This window comes from Puma concolor, chromosome C1 (assembly GCF_028749965.1).
Source record: "Puma concolor isolate L17-30 chromosome C1, mPumCon1.1.hap2, whole genome shotgun sequence".
NCBI lineage: Eukaryota > Metazoa > Chordata > Mammalia > Carnivora > Felidae > Puma > Puma concolor.
Window position 1 is genome coordinate 6673399 of NC_141674.1, and position 20914 is coordinate 6694312.

The 20914-nt window shown below is 52.7% G+C and overlaps 1 long non-coding RNA gene across 2 annotated transcripts; it reads right to left on the reverse strand.

The window, feature by feature from the left end:
- Positions 1-857: 857 nt before the first annotated feature.
- LOC147577765 (uncharacterized) lies at positions 858-2109 on the reverse strand. Of its 2 annotated transcripts, XR_015254456.1 has the most exons (3): positions 1867-2109; positions 1270-1347; positions 858-1096 (listed from the first exon to the last, which is right to left on the reverse strand). It is a non-coding gene; the product is annotated as an uncharacterized LOC147577765 (long non-coding RNA). The 2 variants fall into 2 exon arrangements; XR_015254455.1 differs by lacking the exon at positions 1867-2109 and having other exon boundaries at positions 1270-1710.
- Positions 2110-20914: the final 18805 nt, after the last annotated feature.

The following is a 20914-nucleotide window of genomic DNA, read 5'->3' on the forward strand; positions in this document are numbered from 1 at the left end:
TTGTGCTCAAGGGAGTTGAAACTCGGTTTCCGTGACATGGAACCCACACAGTCCCCGTGGCAGACGTGACTCTGTTTCACTCTCCTGTCTTTGCACCTCCCCATCCCTTATGGAATAAACACAACTCCGTAGCAAGGAGCCTGAGGCCATCCTGATCAGCCCCTTGCCGCCCTCCTTTATCCTTTGTACGGCCCAGCTCTCATTCAATATGCCAGCCACACAACTCACACACACACATACACACGCATGTGCACGTGCACACCCATGATACTTTCTCCAGCCTTTGGGCACACACCTTCCTGCCTTCTTTGCCCAGAACGCTCTTATCACCCCCAGCCTGACCCCCCCCCCCCCCAATGCTTACTCATCCTTTATCACAGGGTTCAGGCATCACCTCCTCCAGAAAGCCTCCCCTGACTAATTGCCCCACCTCTCCTCCAGCTGGAAGCCACATCCGGGGCTCCCCGCAGCCCTGTGTATGGCTCAGTGCCAGCACCGGCCTGTGCGGTGTTTTTAATGACCTGTCCATGCCTCCTCTCCGCCCAACACGGTCAGACGGGGGTCCTTTCAAGCTACATCTGTGCCCGGCTCACTGCTGACCAGCTCAATGCTTGGGCCACAGCAAGGCCTCAGTGCGTGTCTGCTGAATAAATGAATGAACCCAATGTCTTGGGACGCACGTCGTCCCCCATTCCTCACCGGCTGGTTCTGATTTGCAGAGAAGCCGAGGCAGTGGGGTCAGGCCTCTGCCTGCCTCTTGCCAGCTGGCCCCATGAGCTTTGATTCGGTGTCTGGGCCTCCGTGAGCAGAGAGGAGCTCAGAAGGTGACGTTGGCAGAGATAGGACCAGAAGCCTCCTCGGCTCATTCTTCTTTATTTCTGAGGCTCCCAGAAGGGACCGTCCCCCCTGGATGCCATTGAAGGTGTGAACAGCGGCGTGGGCCCGAGCTGGATGCCTCAGGGCTGCCTGGGAAGCGGCTAGCCAGGGAGCGCAGGAGCCAGAGGGTGAAGATTCATATATGCCTCGACCCGAGTTGCAGGCGAGATGAGTTATGACTCCGGGGACAATCCCCTTCCTCTGCCAGTCCTTCCATTTCCTGGCGAGGGAGCAGAAGTTGTCTCTCTGGACACGTCCTGCCTCCATGCCTCCGGCACCTGCACTTCCCGTCCTGCCACGTGCTGCCTCTGGCACCACTCGGAGACCCCGCAAGTGCCCAGCCAGACTCCCCCCCCCGCCCGCCCCCACCCCGCAGAAGAGTGCCAGGCCCACCTCTGGAAGTTTTTTGGTGGCAGGGTTACCGTGGAAGATTGCTTCTCAGGGATTCCTTTTTTCGGGAATAGTCTATGACTTTGGGGGGAAGGGTGGCGTTTCATTTGTTCGTTTATCCGCCAGCATTCATCCAGAGCCTTCCACGAGCCAGGCTCTGTGCTAGGTGATGTGTAGGGCACAAACACGGAGGCCGTTTCCACCCTGGAGCCACAACACTAAGTTGAAAACGGGCGCCTGGGTGGCTCAGTCAGTTAGGCATCCGACGCTCAGTTTGGGCTCAGGTCACCATCTCACGGTTTCCTGAGTTGGAGTCCCGCGTCGGGCCCCGTGCTGACAGTGCAGAATCTGCTTGGGATTCTCGCTCTCTCTCCCTCTCCCTCTCTATTCCTTCCCCACTCTCTCTGTCTCTCTCAACATAAGTAAATAAACTTAAAAACAAAAAGAATAAAAGAAAGAAAGAAAGAGAGAAAGAAAGAGAGAGAGAAAGAAAGAAAGAAAGAAAGAAAGAAAGAAAGAAAGAAAGAAAAGAAAACAAGATTTTACACCTGCCCTTAAGTGAACAGTTTGCTCCTAAAGGGAAAAACAAACCAACGAAACCTGATTCCAGGTAAAGGGAGATTTCGCTCCACCGGTGAGAGAGAATGTGCTCCCGAGAAGGGCACGCTGAAGGTGTGGTTCCTTCCCGGCCTGGAGCCCCGGTGACGTCATAAACACCAGACCAGAGAGAATGTTCCAAGTGGCCCCCCATGGCCTACATCACCTCTCCCAGAGGATTTGTGAGGGAGCCTCACAGGGCAGGGCCTGGTCTCGGAGGTCACTGGCTCCCTCGTGACAGCTGACTCTGCTCCAGGGAAGAGGAACTGGAGAAATTCTAGAAGCAGGAGAGGATCACCTTCCAAAGGGCCCCTGCCCTCAGAGGCCACCTCTGGAGCCGGACAGTCCAGCAGGCTGGAATCCTGATTTCTGTCTTGTTCTCTGCTATGTCTCTCTGAAACACCAGATCACAAAGCCCCACAATTTCCCCGTAAAGTTTAAGTTTGCAGGCCACGCGGCATCTGTGGCCACCGCTCCACTCTGCCACGGCACAGCCATGGCAGCCTTGTTCACTGTGGAAGGAATGGCCACGGCCGTGTCTGAACAACAGGCTTTCTTTATGGACGCTGAACTTTGAATTTCCTGTCATTTTCAGATGTCACAAAACATTATTCCGCCGCTGATTGTCCTTCCCCAACCATTTAAAAACGTGGAAACCATACCTAAGCTGTAGGTGTTGCAAACAGATGGCGGTCGGGATCTGGCCTCACAGGCTGCAATCGGCTGACCTGGGGACCACAACCCCTGGGATCAGACGCAAACACGGGGCTCCTGACACCGCCGATCAGGGTCCCCTGGCCCCCTCATGGACCCCATCTAACGTCTGTACTTCTCCGTTCGTGCTGCTCTTGTGGCTTCTTCTGGAACATTCTTCCTCCCTTTCCAAAACTCGATTGTTCTTTTGCTTTGTAGTTTTTATTGTTTAAGTTTATTTATTTTGAAAGAGAAAGCATGAGTCGGGGAGGGGCAGAGACAGAGGGAGAGAGAGAATCCCAAGCTGGCTCTATGCTGTCAGCACAGAGCCCAGCGCGGGTCTCGAACTCCCGAACCACGAGATCACGACCTGAGCCAAAGGCAAGAGGCAGACCCTTAACCGACCGAGCCACCTGGGTGCCCCTCCAACACTTGTTAAGTCTCACTTCAGGGGTTCCACTTCTGGGGAACCTCTCCTGATATCAAGTCAGGTTAGGGTACTCTTCTCTTTGCGGATCAGGCCTCAAAACTAGGCCCTTAGTGAGCTTGTTCCTTGGTCTCTGTCATCAGCCTATAAGGTCCCCAGCACTGGGTCTGGGCCTTTGATCCCCTGTCCCGGCACCTCTGCGGCACATGGAATAGAATATGTGCTCAGTAAATGCTTGTTGGACTGATTTATTCCCCCCCATCCCCCTACCTCCCTCCTCCTCCTCTCCCTCCCCTCCTCCGTCCCCCTTCCCCCTCCTCCTCCTCTCCCAGCCTCTAAGGTTGGTGGCCCTGAGGGCTCAGGCTCAGAAAGTCTCCTTTTCTCCACTCGCCCTCTCATCTTATGTGACCTCACCCTACAATAGGGCCACCTACGCGGTGACAAGTCCCAAACGTGTATCACTCCCGACTTTTGCCATGGACCCCAGACCCAGACATCCTGCTCCCCACTCATGTCTGCGCGGCTTTGGGGTGGCCATCCTGAGTATTCCACGCCGCACACCTGTCCCTCTTAGGCTTCCCCATCTCGGTCAACGGCAGCACTAATTCTCCGGGTGCTGAGGCCGAAACCACCCCCCGCCCCCCGAGTCCTCTCTTCCCCTCACAGCCCCGGTCGGACCATCAGAAACCCCAGCCGGCTCTATCTCAAATACAGGCAGCACCTTCATGCCCCCACTGGCCCCAGCCACCAGCCTGCCGCCTAGATAAGTGCAGGGGCCTCTAATGGCCCCCTACCTCCGGGGCCCTGCTTGTCCCCCACCTCTCTTCACACGGTGGCCAGGGGGGCCCTGTTGCCACAGAAGCTCCAACCCTCTGGTGGTTCCCATCTCATGGGGCTGCTCCGAGTGTGTGCCAGGCACTATTGCTGCTCATTACCCCTCACCACAGTCCTCAGGTGGGACCCGAGAAACAAAGGCACAGAGAGGTTAGGAAGCTTTCCCGGGGTCACACAGCAGTGATAAAGCTCCTTTCCTTAAGATGGCCTTCCTGATCACACCCCTCCCTCCCTGGTATCCGCTCCTCCCTTAGCCCCAGCCACACTAGTCCCCTCCTTGTTCCTTTCTTTCTTTTAAATTTTATTTAGTTTTGAATACGCAACGCAGGCATCGGCCCAGGATTTAAGATGTACACAAGGGAAATACGGTAAGCCTCTCTCCAGCCCCTGTCCTCAGCCACTCACTCCTCCCCGAGGCAGACTTCTAGAGCTCATCTTCAAATAGGCGGGGGGGGGGGGGGGGGGGGGGGCGCGCCTGGGTGGCACAGTCGGTTAAGCGTCCGACTTCAGCCAGGTCACGATCTCGCGGTCCATGAGTTCGAGCCCCGTGTCAGGCTCTGGGCTGATGGCTCGGAGCCTGGAGCCTGTTTCGGATTCTGTGTCTCCCTCTCTCTCTGCCCCTCCCCCGTTCATGCTCTGTCTCTCTCTGTCCCAAAAATAAATAAACGTTGAAAAAAAAAATTAAAAAAAAACAAAAAAACAAAAACAAAACAAAAAACAAATAGGCAGGGGGTCCGGGCGGCCTAGTCAGTCAAGCATCCGACTCTTGGTTTCTGCTCAGGTCAGGATGTCACATGAGATTGAGCCCCACGTCAGGCTCTGTGCTCACAGCACAGAGCCTGCTTAGGATTCTCTCTCTCCCTCTCTCATTGCGCCTCCCCTGCTCTCTTTCAAAATAAATAAATAAACATTAAAAAAAAATTTTTTTTTTAATAAAATAAGGGGCACCTCGGCTGCTCAGTCAGTTAAGGGTCCAACTCCGGCTCAAGTCATGATCTCACAGTTTGTGAATTCGAGCCCCACATCCAGTTCCGTGCTGACAGCTCAGAGCCCGGAGCCTGCTTCGGATTCTGTGTCTCCCTCTCTCTCTGTCCCTCCCCAACTTATGCTCTGTCTCTCTCTCTCTCTCTCTCTCGCAAAATAAACATTTTTTAAAAATAATAAAATAAAATAAAAATAGACGAGTAAATACACAGCTACAGCAAGCTTAGAACTCACCGTGCTGCATTTTGCTCTGCTGAGCGTATTCCTGGATTTTTGCCCCCCTCCTTGCTTCTCAAACACACACCGTACCCCAGGCCCTTTGCAAACTGTTCCCCGGCTAGAGAGTGCTCCTCCCAGCTGTGCACACCCCCTCCCTCGCTTTCTCTGTCTCAGTTCAGAGGTCACTTTTCCAGAGAACCACCCTGGCGCGTAGGTCCCAGCTTTTTCTTTCTCAAGGGTCCTCTTACCTCCCGCTCAGGGGCCCGTGTGTCCTCAGGGCCTAGGCCAGTGCTTGGCCCGGAGTAGGGAGGGGCTCAGTAAACCCTGGGGAAGGGGTGGTCACTCCCAACAGGACAAATCCGAGGACTTGGATCTTGGAAAATGCTAACTACCTGTATAAATGAAGGAAGGGAGGAACAAGCGAGCAATTGCATGAATGGTTAAGTATCAACCCTACCACCAAGAGCCATGGTTCTCGCCCTGGCTGTGCCGAGTCCCCGGGGAGCTTCGGAAAACAAGGGGGCCTGGACCCCACCCCGGACCAATTGAAACAGAATCTGTAGGGAGTGAAGCCCGCCCGAGCATCCTTGGGTTTTTGCAAATCTCTGCCTCCCACCCCACCCTGGGATTTGGATGCACAGAAAGGGTCCAGAAGAGCTGGCTGAAGACCCACCATCCCGGGGGGCCCCCATCCAGGAGATAAAAGGAGTTGCCTCTGTTTCGGTCCTTCCAGTCTCGCGTGCCGGGCCGCGCAGGTAGCCACCAGGAGGGGGGCAGAGGAGGCCTGGCGCCGTGTGGCTTTGACACTGCGTCAGTCCTGTCTTCCCAGGAATGGAAGGCGCAGGGCCCAACCCCTCGCCTCTCATGGTGTGGCCCACCGACCTGCCACGTTGGATCACCTCGAGGCCCGTGGGAAAGGTGGCTTCTCAGGCCCCGTTAAAGTCTGCACCGTATCCGGCGGCTCCTGGCATATCCCGGCCCCCCGCAGCGCTGCCCCGGCACGCGTCACAGGCCGGGGTCATCCCACCAGGGCCTGGTGTCCCACACGCCCCGTCCCAGGGTGCTGGCTGCCCCGGAAGGACCTCACTTTCCTCATGAGCAAATAAGGGGACCAGAGAAGATGATCCAAATGTTTCTGCTCCAACGAGTGGCACCCGGTAGACCGAGGCGGCAACAGGCATGGAAACGATGAGACTTCGTGACCCCACAGGCCGGGACCAGAGAAGTCAAGGACACCGGCCCAGAAAGAACCAGCAAGTGTCTGCTCCGCTCAGACCAAAGGCCGGAAGCCCACCGGTTGGTACCCAGTATGCAGGAAGCACCCCCTCCCGCCATCGGGCAGCCTCATCCGCCCTTGGCTCCCTCGGCCTACCCCGCCCAGTGCCCGGCTGTCCAAAGCTCTCCTCCGAGCCCATCCGCAGCCCCAGGAGCCAGGCTGCAAACCCACCTCGGCATTTCCCGACAAACCCGGGAGAGAGGCAGGGAGGGGGAGCTCGCGGACGGCGGGGAGGCGGTGGCCGCTCCCTGCAGACCACTTCCTACGACTTTGATCTTGTAAAAAATCAAGCCCAGGGAACGTGTCTGTGACCCCCAGGATGCTTTCCTCAAGCTCCACGAGGAAGCTGCCTCGTGTCACGATCTCTCTGTTTCTGCCTCAAGCGCCGGCAACCTGAAGAGGAAAGTGTGGGTCTCAGGGCGTCCCCTGGAGCCCTGGGCCCGTCCCCGCCACCCCACTGGTCATTCCGGCAGCCCAGGACCCCTGCAGGAGTCAACAGAGCATCCTCCACACGCTAGGTCCCACCAGAGGGCTCTGCCATGTTATTTCTTCTGAAACAATCATCCTAGAAGATTCACGACCGCCATCACAGGGAAGAGAAGGTTTGGGCTGGTTTAGGTAACCAAACACAGCCATACAGTCAGGAAGTAGGGCTGGGATTTGAACCCAAGACCTTTACCTTTTCCCCGGAAGCCGCAATTTCTCGATGCTCGCATCTGATCGTCACAGGACCCAAGGGGGCCGGTCCTTCTGGTAACAAGGGAATTATATTCCACCCACAGCTGCCTCCAACTGGAAGGACAGCATTGCTGTTGACAGCGGTCAGGAAGTTCTACGGGAGGAGCAGGCTCAGACGGGAAGGTGACAGTGGTTTTGCAGAAATTAAGGTTGAGCTCCCGACTGGGCATCCCAGCAAGGCTGTGGGACCGGTGGACGTGGGGGTCTGGGGTCAGTGGACGGTTCAGGCTGGACTGATGGCTGGGTGGTACGTGGGGGTGACCAGAGGAGAAGGGGTCCAAGAACCAGGCCCTTCGGCCTTTCCTGACCCCTGCCACCGCTGATCTGTTCTCTGTCCCCATGGACTCGCATGACCAGCACATTTCATATCAGTGGAATCGTACACCACGGGGCCTTTTGTGCCTAGCTTTCTCACATTACGTAGTGTTTTCAAGGTTCATTCATGTATCGGGACCTCATTCCTTTTTATGACTGAATAATAAATAGTCCATTGTATGGTTGGGCCACATTTTGTTTATTCCTTTGTCGATGGACATTGGGTTTTTTCCACTCTTTGCCTATCACGAATAACGCTTCTACGAATATTTGTGTGCAAGTTTTAGCACCGACATTTGGTTTCAGTTTTCTTGCGTGTATACCTAGAAGTACAATCGCTGGGTCATATGGAGACTCTATGTTTAACTTCTTGAGGAACCGGCAGACTGTTTCCCACAGTGGCCGCACCATTTTACAATCCCCCGGCCGGGTGTGAGGGTGGTCGGGACTTTCTGAACTGTACCTGCTCATTGCCCTGATCTAATCCCTTTCGCGTGCACGCGTGTGTGGGGGTTGGGGGGGATCCACTTCAACAAACCCTAACTCTTTAGACACGAACTTCGGAGAAGCCAGTCTCATTGAGCAGGCTACGGATTATCATGGCCGCCTGCAAGCTCCATGATCTGGATCAAGTTCACTGAGAGAAGGGGCAGGAGGCCCCAGGAGCCCCCATAATGCTCTCATTTCCAGGGTGGGAGAGAAAAAAAAAAAAAAAATAAAAAAGCCTGCTTGCTCATCAAAACCACAAGGGAATGTCCAGAATAGAGAAATCTAGAGACACAAAGTAGATCAGTGGTTACGCAGGACTGGCGGCAGGGCATAGGGGGATAGACAGGGGGATCTAAAGGCTACACGGCTTCCTTTTTAGGTGATAAAAACTTCTCACGTTGACGGAGGTGATAGTTTCATGTATTTGCATACACTAAAAACAATCGAAGCGCACACTTTAAATGGGTGATTTGTATGACCTGTGAATTATAGCCCCAAAATAATCGTTCAAAAAAAATAAAATAAAGTAAAACCCACACACAAGGGAGACTGGAAAAACTCTGGGGCAGAAGCCGAAGAAATAAAGTTCTCCGGAGGGACCCGGGCTAAGAAAACAGTAGGAAAGCCCGGTTTTCAAGTCCAGGTTTGCAGTGCGTTCCTGCAGTCTCGGCCTTGGCCTTGACCTCATGCACATCTCTTAGGTTTGTGCCTCAACTTTCCCCCCTTGGAGGAGTCGGAAACCTCCGCAGATCTCAGAGAGGGTGGGGGAAAGGAAGACAGAAAGGAGGGCGGGAAGGACGGGGCGGCGCCTGGGTGGGTTAACATGGTCTTGGCCGCCCCCTGGCGGTCACTGGGGACTGAGCCACAGAAAGGGGCATCTGGAGGGACCAGCCAGGGCTCCCTCCCAGCCCACAAGGATACCTCCGGGGACTGGGCCCCCTTGCACCAAAAGAAGCCCCCTTTTTAATTTGTAAACCCACTTTTATTATTATGAGACATTTATATGGAGAATCTCAAATATATTTTTTTAAATACAGAAATGGTCTAATGAACCAACCGCCACCATGAACCTCCCCTTGGATGATTAACCAACTGGTGGCCAATCTCATTCATTCTCATTTCATCTTGACCCCAAATAATACAGATGAAGGGAATGGATGGAGGTCAGTACAGTTCCCTACATCTGTATTATTTTAAAGCAAATCCCAGAGAGCACATTACGTATCTGTAAATATTTATGCGTAAATATTTGCACAAGAGATAAGGACTCTTTCTTTTTTTTTTTTTAATTTTTTTTAACGTTTATTTACTTTTGAGACAGAGAGAGACAGAGCATGAACAGGGGAGGGTCAGAGAGAGGGAGACACAGAATCCGAAACAGGTTCCAGGCTCTGAGCCGTCAGCGCAGAGCCCGACGTGGGGCTCGAACTCACGGACCGCGAGATCATGACCTGAGCCGAAGTCGACCGCTAATAAGGACTCTTTCTGACATCACCACAATACTATTATCACACGTAAAACAATTTTCTTCAACATTATTACATTTACAGTGTCATGTTATCAACAGTTGCGTCAATGCCAAACATGTTTCTTTCTTTCTTTTTCTTTTTTTTTTTTTCAAACAATCTGCATCCGGATCCACTGAGATTAGTTGATGTGCCATTCAAATTTCTCTTTATCTACAGCCTCTCTGTTCATCCTGCAACTTGTTGAAGAAACTTGCTTTCCCATGTTTTCCAGCTTTATTGCGATATAATCAGCAAATAAAAAAAAATGTCTATATTTAAGGGGAAGATTTGATGTGTGTATACATTGTGGAATGATGACCAAAATCAGGCTAATTTACATACCCATCACTTTACAGAGTTGCCTCTGTGTGTGTGTGTGTGTGTGTGTGTGTGTGTGTGTGTGTGTGTGTGTTGAGAACACTGAAGATCTGTTCTTTTGGTGTCTTTCTATTTGAACACATAATCTTTTTTAATGTTTATTTCTTTGTGAGAGGGAGACAAGGAGAAAGAGAGAGAGAGAGAACACGAGCACACATGAGTAGGGGAGGGGTAGAGAGAGAAGGGGGCGAAGGATCTGAAGCAGGCTCTAGGCTCCGAGCTGACAGCACAGAGCCCCATGCAAGGTTCAAACTCATGAACTGCGAGATCGTGACCTGAGCTGAAGTCGGTCACTCAACCTACTGAGCCCCCCAGGTGCCCCTTAACACATGATTTAAATTTGCAAGTGGCCTGGGATCGCAGCCACGTTAATGAACAGAGGGAACCGAGCCACATTCCAGCTGAGTTTTACGGTGGCAGCTCCCGAGGTTTCACTGGCCCTTTCTCTCCCAGGTCCCCCAGCTCCCGTGACTCTATGGTTCTAGGTTTTTTTATCATAGAAAAACAAATCTGTAAAGACAGAAAATGCACCTGAGACACTGCCAGAGAAAAAAACTGAAAAGCACGGCCCAACGGACCTCTCCCAAATGACCTGAACCCAAAATTTGTCAAAGTCCTGAGATCTCTGAGCCTGTGAAGAATGATTCTGTCCATGAAGACACAGGGGTGTGAAGTTCGAAGAATCAGAAGAGGCTGAGTCTGGGTTTGAGCAGGTGAGGCCCTCGCTCAACTCCCTTAGTGTGGCCACAGTCTACACTGGGAGCCCTCGACCCCTCTCTCTCTCAGCTGCCCCTGTTCCCTGAGCTCGGATGCCCTGCTGTCCTTCCAGAACGACCCTCCATTCTTGATCCCTGATGGCGCCATCACATGGCCCGCGTGCTGGTAGCATCATGACGTCTAAGACAACACCGATGACATTAAATGTTGTCACTGACCTAGGTGTCACTGTGGGCCAACTGTGCCCTTCGAGATTCAGACAAACATGGCTCAAATGCCCTGATTTCACAATCTGCTCGGGTCTAGACTCGAACCCAAACACGGACACACAGTACCTTCCAGTTTTCCTTGCCCTGCGGTCCCACCCTGCTCTCCCAGCTGGGGGGGGGGGGGGGGGGGGTTGGTTCCATTTGTTTACGGTCAGTTCTCCAGTTTACTCCAGAATCCAGTGACACTCAGGACCTTTACTAAGATCAAAGACCCGGGTTGGGGTGGGGATGGGGGCAGGGGAGGGGGTCCTTGCACGGAGGGCTCCAGGGTGGCTATTTCAACGGGCTCGAGCTACGTGAAATGTGTCATCAGTCATCTGAAGGCAGCACTAGGAAATAATCCAGAAAGATGTTATTCGTAAATACTTTATCCTCACAAATTGGCTACCTAATAGGGTTGTTTTTTTTTTTTAATGGAATCTAGAATTTTCCCCTCATGGCCAATCAATTATCTCACCAGTAGATTATCGCTTTCTCTTAACTTCTTCCTTTCATGAATTAAACAGTACCGTCAACTCGGGAATTTGAAACACATGCTTCGCCAGTTTTTTTCATCCTTATTTGGGGCTGCTGGAGATGGGGGTGGGCAAAGCCCTGCTACTCTCTCCTTGCCCATCACCCACCTCAAGTCTTGGCACTTGGCCTTACTCAAAAACCAAATGGCAGCGCCCTTCCCTGGACTTTCCTACCCCTTGATGGAGGGTCCCAAGAGAGGACATACACCCCCTAGCAACTGGCTGGTGCGGGCTTTCCAGGGGGAGAAAGGTTGACTCCCTCCACCTCTGGGGCTGAGTCCTGGGACAGCCTGAGGGGCATGGGGGAGGTGGGGGACAGGGAAGGGCAGGCATAGGAGAGAGGAAGTTCTCCATCCAAAGTGAGGTTGATTATGTGTGGATGAAGGAGTCTGGAGCACCATCCCGCATACGGACCCCCAAGCATCCCCCAACCCTGTCCTGAGGATGATGGCCCAAGACTTGAGAGAGAGGAATTGGGAAGAAACTCAACGTGGCCATCTTTGGGGACGCCTGATCGGTATATCGTCGTGCCCACCTCTGGCAAAGCCTCAGCGGAGGAAGCTGCAAAGGGGGGGGGGGGGTGGGTGTGTGATCCTGCCCCAAGCAGCCGGGAGCGGCCGCTCCCCGACGTGGCCACCAGGGGGCGAAGTGGCGCCCGGGGGAAGGGCGGCAAATCCTCCAAGGGCGCTGGTCCTGGGTCACCGCGGTGACCTTCACCCGCGCGGATGAGAGACCTAATAACTGCACCCATTTTACAGACAGACGCCGACTTGCCCAGTTTCCCAGGTTTACAGTCACCATCAGCGACCCCCCCCACCCACCCCCTCACCGTCCCCCTCAAGCCTCATCCTCCCTTCCACTCCCAGCTGGGGGGGGGGGTGCTGATGGGGGAGGTAAGGGGGACTCGCTGAGTGGTTTTTGGCTGAGTGAATAATTTATTTTAATGCGCTTTCGTTTTTAGAGCAGTTTGAGGTTCACGGCAAAACTGAGCAGAAGGCACAGAGAGATCCCACGTTCTCCTGCCCCCACACATGCACAGCCTCCCCTGCGATCCGCAGCCCCCCCCCCCCGGAGCGGTGCCTTCCTTGCAGTCAGTGAACCCGCATTCAGACACCATCACCCAAAGTCCGTCTGTCGCTTTGGGGCCCATTGCTGGTGTCGTACATTCTGAGGGTCTCGACCAATATATAATGACATGCTACCCCTGTGACATCTTACAGAGTAGTTTCACTGCTAAAATTACCCTGGCTCCTTCTATTCCTCCCTCCCTCCCCCAAACCCCCGGGGGGGGGGGGGCAGCCACTGATCCTTTCACTGTCTCCATAGTTCTGCTTTTTCCAGAACGTCACATAGTTGGAATCAGACTGCGTGAGCCTTTTCAGACTGGCTTTTTTCACTTAGTGATGCCTTTAAGGTTCTTTCGCGTCTTTTCATGGTTTGATAGCTCATTTCTTGTGAACCCTGAATAATATTCCATTGTCTGAATGTTCCACGGTTTCGTTTCTCCGTTCATCTACTGATGGACATCCCAGTGGCTTCCAAGTTTTGGCACTCATGAATAGAGCTGTCATGAACATCTCTGTGCAGGGGTTTGTGGGGGGGGGGGGCGGTTTTGTTTCATTTATTTATTTATTTTTGAGAGCGAGAGACAGAGACAGAGTGTGAGCAGGAGAGGGGCAGAGAGAGAGAGGGAGACACAGAATCCGAAGCGGGCTCCGGGCTCTGAGCTGTCAGCCCAGGGCTCGAACCCGTGAACCGTGAGATCGTGACCTGAGCTGAAGTCGGATACTCAACCGACTGAGCCTCCCAGGTGCCCCAGGAGTTGTTAATTTTCTTATTGTCGAGTGGTACAAGTTCTTTGTGAATTTTGGATAATAATCCTTTATCAGAAATGTCTTTTGCAAATGTTTTCTCCCAGTTTGCAGCTTGGCTTCTCATTCTCTCGACATTATTTTTCACAGAGCAGAGTTTTTAATTTTAACGAAGCCCGGTTTATCAACTCTTTCTTTTACGGATAGCGTCATCAGTATCGTATCTAAAACCTCGCCACCATGCCCAAGGTCCTCTAGATGTTCTCCTGTTTTATAGCTTTACAGCTTTGCATTTTCCATTTAGGTCGATCATCCATTCTGAGTTCGTTTTTGGAAGAGCATAAGAGACGATCTTTTCTTCCTTGTGTTGCCTTTGCTCCTTTGTCACAGATGCATTGACTATTCTGGATCATTTGCTTCTCTCCGTGTAAACTTAGAATCAGTTTATCGATATCCGCAAACTCGCTTGCTGGGATTTTGGCTGGGATTGCATCGAATCTATAGATGGATCAGGTTTGACAAGACTTGACATCGTGACGCTGTTGAGTCCATAGACATGGAACTCTCTCCTTTTATTGAGTTCCTGTTTGATTTCTTTCATCAGAGTTTTGTAGTTTTTCTCCTATAGATCTGGGTTTGATCGACAGCTAAGTATTTCTTTTTGCGGTGGTGCTAATGTAAATAGTAATCCGTGTTTAATTTCAAATTCCACTTGTTTGTGGTGGGTATACCAGAAAGCAATTGACTGATGTATATCAACTTTGTATCCTTCAACCTTGCTAAAATTGATTCTTTGTTCCGGGAAGGGTTTTTTTGTCTACCCTTTCAGATTTTCTACACAATCATGTCACCTATATACCCCTGATTTCCTTTTCTTGTCTTACTGCATTACCCAGGACTTCCAGTACCAGGTTGAAAAGAAATAGTGTAGGGGACATCTTTGCCCTGTTCCTGATCTTAGCAGGAAAGCTTCAAGTTTCTCACTATTAAATATGATACCTGCTGTAGGTTTTCTGTGGACATTTTTTATCAGGTTGAAAAAGGTCCCCCTCTATTCCCAGTTTGCTGAGAGTTTTTAATCATGAATGAGTGTTGGATTTTGTCAAATGCTTTTTCTGCATCTGGTGATATGACCATGCGATTTTTCTTCTTTGGCCTGTCAACGTCACGGGCTACCTCAACTGATTTTTTAATGTCGAATCAGCCTTGTACACCTGAGATAAATCCTACTTGATTGTGGTGCTGAGTGAATAATTCACGCACTAGCCCTGTGACGGGTTATGGGTCCCCCTACACCTTAGGCCACACCCACCTGCTCCAATGAAATTGACCCAGGAGAAAGTGATGCTTTTCCTGACTCAGGCCTCTAGTTTGGAGAACTCCCTTCTCCCCTCGATGGGACTCTTTCCGCCATTTCAGAGCAGGTAAATGTGGCCAGAAGCCCACAGTCCTGTCACGTTCCTCCTCTCTTCTCTGCATCTCCGGACTTGACGCTCAGGGTCTGCCCACTTGAACTGGGGGCCACCCAAACCCATGCGACAGAGGAAGGACAAGTCTGGATCACCCTTCTGTTGACTCTACATCCCCTACATGGTGAGACCGAGGCTCAATGGTAGAGCCCCCAGGCCCACACGATGTCTCGAGCTGCCTTTTTAGCCTTGCTTCCTCTTACGTCCTCACTGCAACCCCCAGCCCCTTAAAATCTGGCTACAACAAATTAACAGGTGGCTCATTCACCCTGCAAATATGTACTGAGAGCCCCTTTGTGCCAGACCCTAAGTCCGGTTCTGAGATACAAGGCCAACAGACCCAGTCCCTGCCCTCGGGAGCTGACAGTGCAGTGGGAGGGAGATGGGAGTAAACAAACCAGTAACACAGGGGGGTCACCGCCACAACAGGGGTGGCTCTGCAGTCCCCAGCTTCTCTATTCCTTCTCCTCTACACTCCTTTTATAAGGTTCTTTCTGGAGGTGCCTGGGTGGCTCAGTCAGTTAAGCACCCGACTTTGGCTCAGATCATGATCCCGCGGTTTGTGAGTTCAAGCCCCGCGTCCAGCTCTGTGCTGTCAGCTCAGAGCCTGGAGCCTGCTTCTGATTCTGTGCCTCCCTCTCTCTCGGTGCCCGCCCCCCCCCCCCCCCCCCGCCACTTGCACTCTCTCTCAGTCTCTCTCTCAAAAATAAATAAAATAAAACGTTCTTCCTGGATTCTTAACACTGCAAACTTTTATTCATCCTGCAAAGCCCAGCTCAAATGTTCCCTCTTCCACCAAACCTTTCTTGGTTGTCCCTTCTGCCCAAGCAGAATTAATTTCCCCTTCATCTTTGTTTTTAGAGCACTTGGCACAGGCTTCAAGCCCCACCTCCAGGGCACACTATCCTAGACGGTCCTGATGCCAAGTACAACTCCCTGGGATAGTAGAGTGCTGGCCAGTGTCCCTGTGTGGCCACCAGGTCACTTTCCCAGTCTCCCCCTTCTTCCTGCAGCAAACTCTTCAGTCGCCAGCCTCCTCCCAGGACAGGCCTATCATCACTGACATCCGGGACTCCTGGAAGCAGGCAATGGCACTGAGGCACTTTGGAGGCCTGAGCAGGGTCGCCCTGTATGGACGGGCAGCATGCGCACAGCACACGTTAAAAGAGGGTGTTGTTCGCAGCAGGCACGGGCTGGCCGTGCTGTATGTTTATTGCACTGATTTCCTGACAGTCGAGGGGCTTGAGGAAGGAAGGGCTGCCGTTTGCCGATTCTCTCGGGGCAATGGCCCTGGCCCTGAGGTAGCCGAGGCTGGAGGGAACAAGCCACCTTGGACCGCACTGAGGACGCTGGGTCCAGCAAAGACGAGAGAAGGGGGTGGGCAGGAAGACACGGCCCCACGGTTCTCCTCGAGCTGTGCCTTCCACCCTGGCGGTGGCCGCTGGGCCAGGTGCAGGTGGCTACTGATTAACGGAGGCCTCTAGGCACCTGCGTGAGGCTTTTACAATGAGCTGCGGGCCCGTGAACTTTTCAAAGTCAAATGTGGGTAGAGAGGCATCCAGCATAGAGGTTAAGGACAAGCGGGGTTCGTGGAGCGTGCAAGCCACGGGGTCAGCCCTAGCTGTGTGTGACCTCGGACGAGTCAGCTAACCTCTCAGCTTCCACATCCGTGGATGGTGGGGTAGCAAGGGTACCCACCCCAGGGGCCTGTTGTGGCGAAGAAATATGAGTTTGCGTGTAGACGGCCGAGCACAGGAAACCTCCATTAAAGAATAAAACAGCGGTGGGCGAGGGGCCCCCCACAGCCCCGGGCAGAGCGCAGGAGACACAAGGCCCTGCTACTTTGGGGAGCTCACAAAGAGGTTTCAGTAACTTTATGAAATCAGAAAAAGTGAATACGTTACTAATAAATACGTGATAGCAAATCCAGCCTGAATTATGTCTGTCTTTGAACTGATGTGGTTATAAAATATAACCTTTAATGATTTCTTTATGGAGAACAAAAGACCCACGGAAGCAAAAGCGCCCAGAGCCCTTGGAAGTCCTGGCCCATCCCCGAGCCCCACCGCGCGCCTTCTCGGAGGGCCTTTCTCTGGGAACCTCCGTCTACTTCGTAAACAACAACGAAGCTCTACTATGTCCCTCCCTGAGAAGGACACCACCCAGGACCGGTCCTAAGCAGATGCCGTTGGGAGCCCACGGCCCTTCGCCCACAGCCCCTCTGCTTCCTGCCCACCATAAAGGGATTTGTGCCCCCGGGGGGAGGGTATGGAAGGCAAAAATGCTTTTGAACCTCGGAGGCCTTGGCGGTGAGTGGCGAGCAAGTATCGATCCAGCGATTCGATTCTGGGTTCACCTGACTCTGTTCAGGTTCAGATTCTCGTTGGAAAAAGAAACAAGAAGAGAAAAAACTTGGCGCTGGAGACTCAAACAAACCCGTCTGATCCAGGAGCGTGGGCGGGAGCCAGGGTTTATAAATACCGGCTCTGGGCCTGGCCCCGCAGAAGCTGGTGCTCACAGTCTGTCCCGAAGGCCCAGCTTTCCCCTTTGGCGTCCATGGGCTGCTGAGAGCGAGAGGGGAGGAGGGAGAGGGGGAGGGCTCCGATGACTTTCGTGGATGCACTTGTGCTCCTGGCCGGCGTGGGAAAGGTCACGCGGCTAAAGTTACTTGCCTTGAATGGGTGTCCGTCAGAGCCCTGGGACCCGGGACCCGCACTTGTTTACTTTATTATTAAGTGTTTTGTTAACAGCCGATGCTGCTTTCTTCCCGGGTGCACGGATGAGCAATGAGGGGGTACACCTGGACAGCCTTCTAAGAGCCATCCACCTTTAGAAGCGGGGTCTCTGTGCAGGGACAAGGAGTCTCCGTTCCCAAGGCAGGGGTGGCATGAGCCCGCCCACTCCCTGTGCACCGTGCATGGCCCCTGTCCCTGTGACCGGGCCCCGTCTGTGCCCGCCAAGCCTGCAGCATCTCGCCATCGCTCTTGCCCACGCACAGCGAAACACAGCAAGGGGCCAACAAGCGTCTCGCCTTCCGGGCCAGACTCCCACGTGTACGAGGCAAGGGTGGGGCCCAGGGTCACTTCCTCTCATTTCCCACCTGACTCAGCATTTCTCTTCTGACTAGGGCCCGTCAGGGGGGTGGCAGGGGCGGGAAGAGCTGCTGGGCAAGGCGGCAGGAGACTCCCGGGATCATCTCCAGGCCGGGCGCTGAAGGCCTGGATTGAGCCCTCGAACCACCCTGGCCCCTCGGGTCCCTGCAGCACTAGCAGGTACAAAGCATCTCAGATCTCAGGGACAGGCAAAGACAGAGGGTGTCTGTGTTTGCTTCCCAGGGCTTGAGGATTACGCAGTCAAAGGCAGGAGCCCTGGGGGAGCTGATGATACCTCGAGTCCTGATCCAGCCACGGCCAGGCCACTCAACCTGTGTGCACCTGCCTCCCACGACGGCCGAGCGGGAGTAGAGAAACATATCCACCGTGCAGGTTATCCCAAGGATTAGATGGCGTAAGTAGGTTAATGCTTAACCCACATCGTTCCTGGCATGTGGTGAATGCAGCTTTATGTTGAGATAAATTTGTTATAAATGAGGTACAGAGGCTCGGAAGGGCTGTATTGATTTCCCGTACTTCTGTGACAAATCACCACTGAGCTGCTTCAAACAACAGAAAGGGACTCTCTCACAGTCACAGAGCCTGGAAGTCAGGAATCAAGTGTCCACAGGACCTCGCTCCCTCCAGAGGCTCCGGGGGGGAAGATCCTTCCTTACTTCCTCCGGCTTCCAGTGGCTCCCAGTATGTCCTTGCTTGTGACAGTACGGTCCCCAACCTCTGCCTCCCCTACTCATGGCCTTCTCCTCTGTGTGTGTCTTGTTTTCTTTAATAAAGACACCAGTCATTGGACTTAAGGCCACCCAGATAATCCAGGGCGGTCTCATCTGGAGATCCTTAGTCGCATCTGGAAAGATCCTTTTCCCAGATAAGGTCACATTCACAGGTTCTGAATGCACGTGTTTTGGAGGTCACCATTCAACCCAGCACAAGGCCTAATGCCCAGGTGAGTTAATGGGGAAAGGGACGCTAAAACCAGCCTCTTCAGTGTCCAGTGGGGGTGAACATGGAGAACGGGGCACCAGGAATCCACACGGTGCCCAGATTCATCGCGAATGTGCTGAGAGGTCACAAACGAAGCAGAAAAGTCTGCAGGGAGAGCACCCCTCCACCCCCAGACCTCTCTCCTCAACCCCCTGTGATGGGTCACTCTCAATGAGAATGGATGCGTCTGACGCCGCTGCCGCCTTGTGTGAGAGACATTCCCTCTCAGATTAGCCTCTGCAATCCAGTCCTTTGGCTGCTTTGTGGCTATTTCCTAAATTCAGCTGCTGTAACCATGTCTGTGTTTGATCTGGCGGCAGAAAGTGGCCTCCCGGGGCGCCTGGGTGGCTCAGTCCACTGAGCTTCCGACTCTTGATTTCGGCTCAGGTCATGATCCCAGGGTTGTGGGATCGAGCCCTGTGTCTGGCTCCACACTTGGAGCCTACTTAAAATTCTCTCTCTCTCTCTCTCTCTCTCTCTCTCTCTCGCTCTGCCCCTCTCCCTTGCTTGTGCTCCCTCTCTCTCTCTCCCTAAAATTAAAAAAAAAAATTTTTTTTTCAATTAAAAGAAAAGAGGGGCACCTGAGTGACTCAGTCGGTTAAGCAGCTGACTTCAGCTCAGGTCATGATCTCACGGTTCGTGGGTTCGAGCCCCGCATCGGACTCTGTGCTGGCAGCTCAGAGCCTGGAGCCTGCCTCCGATTCTGTGTCTCTTCTCTCTCTGCCCCTCCCCCACTCACACTCTGTCTCTCTCTGTCTCTCAAAAATAAATAAATGTAAAAAAAAAAATTTATTTTTTTTAAAGAAGAAAGGAAAGTGGCCTCCCTCCGAGGCAGGTCAAGGGTCCTGCCAAGGGGGGGAATATTCTGTAGCTTGTAACACTGTCCCAGGCTGCAATCCCAAATTCGTGCCTTAGAGGGGAGAGACGTGACAATCGGAAGCTGAACCGGGTGACTGTTTCTGGTTTGTGCACAACCTGTTCCCTTTTTATTCCCACTCAGTTTCCAGGACCTCGCAGGTTTACACCACCAGTCCCTCCTCCCCGACCCCGGGTCAGGCGGTTTTACACACCTTTGAATAGGCCTCCACCCGCTGGTCATAGATTGATCGAAAGCGGCTCCACCCAAGGGGGGGTTGTCAGGAAAACGACTGTCACTGAGTCAGCCTGAGAAGTTACCCAGTGACAACCTCCCGGTTGTGAGTAGAAGTGTTACTCCTCTAAATGAAGACTGTCTTAAAGCAGTCAGTGAGGGTTTTATTTTGTTTTGGTTTTGAGCGACGGCTTTATGGAGCTGTAATTCACATACCGTCCGATTCACCCACTTAAAGCGTACCGTTTGCTTTTGGTATATTCACAGATAGGTGCAACCAGAGCCACAATCAATTCTAGAACATCTCTACCCCACAGAGAAGCCTTAGGCATTGCCCCCTAATTCTGTCTCCCCTCAGTTTCTTTTTTTTTTTTTTTAAGGTTTATTTATCTTAGAGAAAGAGAGACAGAGCATGAGTGGGGGAAGGGCAGATAGAGGGAGACACAGAATCCCAAGCAGGCTCCAAGGTCCGAGCTGTCAGTACAGAGCCCGACGCGGGGTTTGAACTCATGAACCATGAGATCATGACTTGAGCTGAAGTCGGACTCTCAACCGACTGAGCCACCCAGGCATCCCTGTCTCCCCTCAGTTCCTGGCAATCACTAATCTACTTCCTTCCCATCTCCATGGATTTGCCCATGGCTGGACATTTCATACAAATGGAATCATATAATATGTGGCCTTTTGTGTCCAGCTTCTTTCACGTGGCGTAATGTCTTCAAGGTTCATCCATATTGTAGCGGGCATCGGTACTCGATTCCTTTTTATGCCGAGTAATATTCCATCGTGTGGATAGAGCACGTTTTGTTTTATCTGTTCATCGGATAATGGACATTTGGGTTTTTATGCTATTTGGCTAATGAATAACGTTGCTGTGAGTATTCGTGTAAATAAGTCTGTAAAATATTGCATTTCTTTTGGGACCACAAGCAGAAAATGTACAAATGTCCTTAAGAGAACCATGGGCAGGGACGCCTGGGGGGCTCAGTTGGTTAAGCGTCCGACTTCGGCTCAGGTCATGATCTCGTGGTTCGTGAGTTCAAGCCCCGCGTCGGGCTCTGTGCTGACAGCTCAGAGCCTGGAACCTGCTTACGATGCTGTGTCTCCGTCTCTCTCTGCCCCTCCCCTGCTCACGCTCCGTCTCTTTCTCTCTCTCACTTTCTCAAAAATGAATAAACATTTATATTTATAAATAGGGGCGCCTGGGTGGCGCAGTCGGTTAAGC